This window comes from Falco biarmicus, chromosome 6, assembly GCF_023638135.1.
Source record: "Falco biarmicus isolate bFalBia1 chromosome 6, bFalBia1.pri, whole genome shotgun sequence".
NCBI classification, from domain to species: domain Eukaryota; kingdom Metazoa; phylum Chordata; class Aves; order Falconiformes; family Falconidae; genus Falco; species Falco biarmicus.
The window spans coordinates 79,058,197-79,065,448 of NC_079293.1; positions in this window are offsets into that span (position 1 = coordinate 79,058,197).

A 7,252-nucleotide genomic window follows, 5' to 3' on the forward strand; every position below is an offset into this window, starting at 1 on the left:
TCGTCCCGGTGTCCCTTTTCACAAAACATGGGAAGCAAAAACCACAAACCACAGAGAACGTAACAAAATTCAACCAGGCTACAAGTTTAAACCTCTAGTTTGGAGCTGGCAGGGAGACACTCTAAATTTGTCCTGATGCATGTGAGATCAGCATTTCGACCTGTTTCTTTCATAGCAGTCTGCTAGTTGTGATCAGAATCTACACATGGGATTTGCTGCTTTCACTGTTGCAAACTAAAGCATGGAAAAGCAAGTACGAAAGTCAGACACAGAGGAAAGGAAGGCAAGATCATTTATTATAACCAAACTTTGCACTTCATGTCACCAAGTGGGCTTGTCAGTCTCACATGCATAGCCAAGGAAATCAACCCTAGACCCCAGAAATTATGCTGCATATCATATGACCTGCTGGCATATTAATACCCTTTCCTTTTTAAATCTTTGCTTTCCCTTTGGAGCCTGCCCTCTCAGTGGGGATCAGACTGACACATTATAGGCTCAGTTTTCTTTCTGAGCTGACAACTCATCCAGGAAGAGCTGGCTAGGATGTCGGTCTTTGGAGGATACATAGAAAATTCCAATGTAGAATTTGCATATCATCACTTTACTGGAAGGTATCAAAAGAAGAAAAAATACTTCTCTTTTCTAGGGCAATACCTTCAGCTTTTAGCCAGCATATCACTTGAAATAAAAATAAAGTTGCACTGAGTTTCACTAGGTGACAATCTTCTTGGTAATGCCAAGCTGAGAAAAAGCCAGTGCAGAGACACAGCCGCTCTGGGCATCTCCCTTTCCCCTTCTCCCCACATCTATTTATGGAAATATTTGGAAATTGCAATATAGTCCTTATTTTAGGTAACTAGTTGTTACCTTTAGAAACCTTCCTGAAAGTCTGCTTATAAAAAAGAATTCTGTATGAAATGAAGTCTAGAAAGACAAAATAGGAATCTGAAAAACAGAGATGGATTAGTTGCTTCCACCATCTTCCAGACGGACAGACTCCGATCTCAGGAAAACCACACCTGAAGTCAGCGCTGGCTGTCCTCATTACTGAAAATGCTATGTTGTTTTTTAAACAGAATAGATGATTACTTAATTATGGCATATTACTTCATAGTTATACCAGAGTGATCAGCCTGTGAGTATTTTTACTATGCAGCAGAGTCTTCATTACCCAAACCACCCTGTAAGCATACACTGCTTGGATACAGAATTAAATTAAGAGGAAGAGCTACACCTGGACACCAGAAGTCATATAATCATACTAGCGAACTTCTCAAGGTAGCTCTCACGTAGGACCCCAGATTGACTGGTGTCTGGAAAATGTGTGCCTGTCTTCTCCACAGCTGGGTCCTCAGCAACGAGGGTTACCAGTTATATTAGTCCATATACAGGCTGGCTACTCCTAGTGCCTAATTTAGAAACAAGCCCTTGGGTGATGTCTGTGGTCAAGAGAGGGATGAGTGAAAAATCTTATCTGCCAGTGCTGCCTGCCCTCAGCAGAGAGAATTGGCCCCAGGACCTCAGCAGGTCCAGCAGGCATCCCAGTAACACATGGAGATGGGACAAGCACCACCAGCAGCCTTGGAGGGAACATGCTCAAACGCAGAAACTTTGATATCTCTTTTTGAGCAGTGTCCACTGCAGCTGATGAAAAAACAAAACAAAACAAAACCAACAAGGCTATGATTTTGTCATCTTCCACAATTCCCTGCTTTTTACCACACTGGAAAGACAAACTGTTCTCTCCTGCTGAAGAATGGATGTGAAAACAGGGGTTATTTGTGCCTTCCCAGCCACCACCATGTCCCCCGGTAAGGCTTGTCACAACACAGCCTCAGTGACCCAGCCAAATTAACAAAAAGCAGGCCATATAAGATTTTAAAAGTGAAGAATGCGGGAAACTACCTACATCCTGTGTTTATTCTATGATCTGCTCATATATGTTTTGGAGCTTCTTTCACCAGAAACTCACGGGAAAGGTGTTACCTCAAGAGACTTACCACCAGGAGAGCAAGCTCTTCAAGCTTCCCCCAAACTTGTACCAGCAGGACAGATGAAGGACCAGAAATGTACAAATGCTTTTCTCCCAACATTTTTTAGGCAAATTCCTTTCTTCTAAAAGTTACTTGCAGAATTGATTCTGGGTGACTTTCTGGAGACCTTGCTGTTTTCTCTGGAGAGCAATGCCCACGTGATCACAAGAGTCCCAGGCTGCTTAAAAGACCAGCGTGACTTAAACCAAGGATGGACTGCTGTGTGTCCAAGAAGAGTCTCTTGTGCTTTGCTTCCTAAAAAGACAGTCACTCTTCAAGAACAGGATGTGCTTGAAGTTAAATCCTTTCTTCTGTATCCTCGTATCCATAGAGCAGAATGTAAGCAGGCTGTGGCTCCCCAAAGCAGCTTTCAATACAGACATAATCCTCCAAGCCCCAGACCATCAAGAGGTATTCAGCCTTGCAGGTGTGAATCTACCAGCCTCAACAGCTTTTTCCACACCAGTCTTGACATATTTTCGCTGCGGTCCTTTCATGTCCCATTCATACTGGCCAGCTCACTGAGGGCCTGACTTGTGTCAGGCAAAAGCACTTTAAATCCTCATTCCAAATCTTTGCAGCTAACACGGTACATTGCTACTGCAGTGATAGGAGCAGAGTTAGGTGGACAAGGACACAGCTACAAGCTGATGACAGAATCTCTCTTCTCATTCACTGAATACCAGAAAAATCCGTGTCTCTTCAGCAAGCACCCAGTTAACTTCATTGTGAGAAGACTTTTTTTCTCAAAAATTAAACAAAAATGAACCCTAAGTCAATTAATTGACTGGTAATGAGTGTACCTTTCTTGCAGCATTCGTGGCAGAAAGAGGCCATACAGACAGGCAGGTTTAGTTAGGGGGAATAAAACGTTGTGGGAAGTCCCACATCCATGGCATTGCTGCCATTTTCCAAGGACCCCTTTCAGAGGTTCTCCTACAGTTATGAAGTTGCATCCTTCAGGTTTGGGGATAGATACATCAGGAGTACACCTTTTCTCTGAGGTGCTTCCTTCCTCTGACTTATGTTGAAGTTAACGTTGACCAAAGAGTCCACAGGGGCCAAGATGTCGAGGGGACATCATCCTCTGTCTAGACATGCCTCTGTCTAAGGGCACTCCAACAGTAGGATAAGGTCAACTCAGGAGAATCGCTGCTGAAGAGAGAGCCCAGAGAAGCTGGAGGAGTAAGCCATTTATCTTGCTTTTCTTTTTACCAGGAAGCATGGGAAACGCCTGCAGTTTCTTAGGGTTTTGTTGCTTTTTCTTTAGGGGTTGCTCTATCTCAGCAGCACTGGGGAAACTCCAAGCAGCCTGGTGTGCCCAGCACCAGAAATTCAGTGCATGAGCTGCTGATCTGCACACACGGGGCCCTTCCCACACCAGGAGGGTGAGAGCTCCAAGGTGTGCGCGCCATCAGCCCTGCTGCCCAGCAAACACGATGCATGCGGGACAACACACACCTGCTGCACAAGTTCCGTGGGGATGCCACAAGTTCTGTGGGGATGCCACGTTAACAGACAAAAGCAGTTCAGCTTTGATTTGCTGATACCTGGCAGCCCAGCAAGGGACCACCTTAAACTGCAGGCAATCAGATTGCCACCAGGGTACAGGGCTCCACCTCCACAACTGATAGGTGTAGGCAGCCTGCATTTTGTGGGTTTGTTTTTTCCTAGAGGGCATAACCTGGTCTGTGGTGTTTTCCCTCTGCAGTAGGCTCACACCATGTTTGAGGAGGAGCTGGGATTTCAGTCAGGAAATCTCTGAACAGTAACTAAGTACTTTCAACATTGGCTATGGTTGGCTCTGTAGTTTCATCTCCAGATGAATCATCCTTAAGAATAAATGCCCTGGGTGGGGCATGGATGGGTGTCCCTCCTTGCTCCCACCCCCAGTGCTTTGGATACTGCAGTGTTTTGATTTTTAAAACATATGTCTAACAAATGTAGCAGTGATAATGAGGAACATGTCAATCTGCCATGTTTCCTGTTCAAATTTCCGTTTTCATTTCTAAAGTTCAAGTACATCTTGATCCCCATGAGATAAACGTGAGCAACTACAACAGAAACGTGGAAAGGAAAAGAGGTGAGAGCTCAGCTCCATGATGAAAACTAGAACCACTGTACACCACAGTCAGACTCTGCTGGGGGGAACGGCTGACCCAGCAGCCCCATCTCACCCTGAGGGACCGGTTAGGTCAACAGACCTGAACCCCAGTTTCAGCTGGGCCTGTGGTCTGCCCTGATTTGCCTCATTGCATTCGGTGTCTGATAGATTTGCTTTCTGCTGCCAGAGAGTGAAAGTTTCTGTGGCCAAGCTGTCCACTTCCCTCTCCTTCTCCAACTGCATCTAACGATTATTTTAAACTTATCTGAGTAGCAAAGACCACATAAACTAGCTCTTTAAGTGCCTGAACTGTCCTGTGCCATGTCTTCCGCTGCCCAGAGCTCCTTCCCTGCTTCAGTGGATGATGCTGAGACATCACAACCACAACAGGGCACCACCACACATTACACAAACATGTGCATCATCCTTCCATGCAGGAGGGGAGATGTTTCAGGAGCGGGATGACAGAGACACAATCTACTCTCTTTCACACACAGCACCATGCAGCAGCACCCTCTATCACCCGCCACACAGCTAAAATTTTACCAGCATGAAAATATTATCCCAGTCTCTTAGCACACACTTTTCAGCTTTTTTAGTACAAAAAAAAAGCACTTTGACTCATTCTTTCAATCACAGGCCAGTTCCTAGAGTTTGTGAGTCAATTCAAATCAGTCCATCCTCACAGATTTTTGTATGATTTTTATTCTAAGAACATCTTTACTAACCCTAAGATTAGAAATTATAAGAAATACAAAAATCTTGGGGGGAAGGGGAAGGGACTAGAAAGAAGATCAATATCTAGGTTATAAGATAACATTTCAGAGGTTTCAGAAAAGTGGCAAACAGAGCTACAGGAAATTTGATTGTTTTGCCAGAAGCTGTACTGAAAAAAAACAGCCCAGATATCACGGAAGTAAGGGCAAGGAGATAAAATATGGAAGTGCTATAAAGATATGACTTCTGAGATGAAATCTCATCCTTCTTGCCACAATCATGAGGAGTTAAATTAGGCAACCAAATTCTGGCTATCACTAGTGGGTTATTATAGATAAGGGCAGTTCACTTTAACTATTGCCCACCTATCCACAGCAAGGTTTGAGACCAGCCAACCTACTCCAATAAGCAGCATGACCTACTACGACAAGTTCCTCCTAGCTCTTGTCACAAGCGTGCATTTCATCGCAGAGGAAGGAGGGTCCCCTTGACTGCAGTGCCAGCCAGCATCTAGACTTACCTCTTCCTCCAAAGGAGTCTCAGCCACTATTCCAGCAACCCTCCCATTTGCATGCAATCAGTGAGGGTTTCCACTGACCCACTGTCCTCAGTTGTTCTTCACTGCAGCTAGTGAACAAGTCTAATAAAGACAAATAACCAACCTAAAAAATGGGTTAAACACGTCTACTACACTGGCTTCACCAGTGCTGTGATTTTTCTGCCCCTTTTAAAATCAGGCCATTAGATTAAGTCCAACACGTAGGTGTTGGGTGCCATTTTGTATGTCTTTGGGTGTCCAGGACACCTAGGCAAGAGATGCACCCTTCAGGAGTGGGAGCTGGATGCCAGGTGGGTGCAAAGAAGTGCACTGGGTGCTTCTGTGCAGGCATCACATTGCTCCCTCCCTCTGGGCTGAGCTACCAGCCTCTAGGTGACTATACTTGCTTTCCTTAGTCTCGAAATGCTGATGCTGTCTTTAAAAAAAAATGGTTGTGCTTCAGAATTATCTTACAGATCTTGACAAGCCATGATGAAGCATCTTCTCAGCTGTATCACCGTGGGGAAACAGTAACCATCAAGAGAGCAAGTTCCAAGACAAAACTGCAGAATCTGGCAAAGCACCCAAAATCCACATCCATTTAATACACTAGCCCATTGTTATTAATAATGAACTTTCTACTGATAAATCTTTAAAATTCACAGCACTCATAATGCTGCTGATTACTAACTAGCAGTGCACCAGGAACCAGGTATTGATCCCTGCATAATAACTTATCAACAGATACTTCTGCTGGGGCAAGGGAAGCATCACTTAAAAAGCTGGACGCTGTGACTTTTGGGCTGGCAGGGGGTGGGCTGGCTGCCTCTTTCCTAAGGTTGAGCAGACTGGTCAAGTGTCACAGCCAAGGTCACCCTGCAAGCCCATGGCTCAGGAGGGACTACAGCATGGTGAGATCCTTTGCGACACTTGTTCTTGCCCTCTGAGCTCTAGACCCCATGGCTCTTCATCAAAATGTGACCTGCTTAGATAAAAATATCCAGTATTGCTTTGCTCTGGAGCAACTGGTATACAAACTAACTACAGCCTGGTCTTGTTTTGTCTTCAGTAAGCAGCACGGGTTCTCTGCCCTGCCTGTCTTACTTTCAACATGCTGCCACTGGCAAAATTACATAGCTAAATTGCTAGTCAGGATCACTGGAAATAAGAATGTGCCCAGTCAGCCTATACTGACATAAACACACCTCACCATATCACCCACACATTTGGTATGATCAGTCCAATCAATCCTTTCAGCTGCATCCAGAAAAATCACCCCCTGCCTGAGAGCGCGGGCAGCCACAGGCAGCGCGCCGGGCTCGCTGGGCTCAGTGTCTCAGTGCTGGCTGTGCATCGAGCCGGTGTGCAGGTGCGGTGAACGGATCAAGGTTTGTGAGCAAGCAACTCAAGCGTTCAGACACACAGTCTGGGTACCGGGCTGAAGGAGTTACTATATGTCAGCCAAACCTCTGTAACAGTCCATGTCTACATTTTTAGCGTTTCAGTTTAAGCTTCTTTCATCGAGTTTTCGGCAAAATGGCATTACCTCACATCTAGGGCAGACCAAAAGCACACACGGCAAAGAGCTACCAAGGTTGCCACAGCTCAGCTGGCACATGTTGATTCGCTGTGCTGCCGCCACTCCATACATACACTTGCATACACTCATATGCAAGGGCACTACATGTAGGAGACTTGCACAATCAAGTGAAAATGAAGAGTGGTGGGTGAAAACTACCTCAGTCCTTTAACATTTTCTTTCTGAAATTCAGAAGGCTCAGGAAGTTTCTTTAACAAAGTTGAGATCCCTGGGATGGGAATCAGATCTCATGCTGGGTGGGAATCAGATCTCTTGTT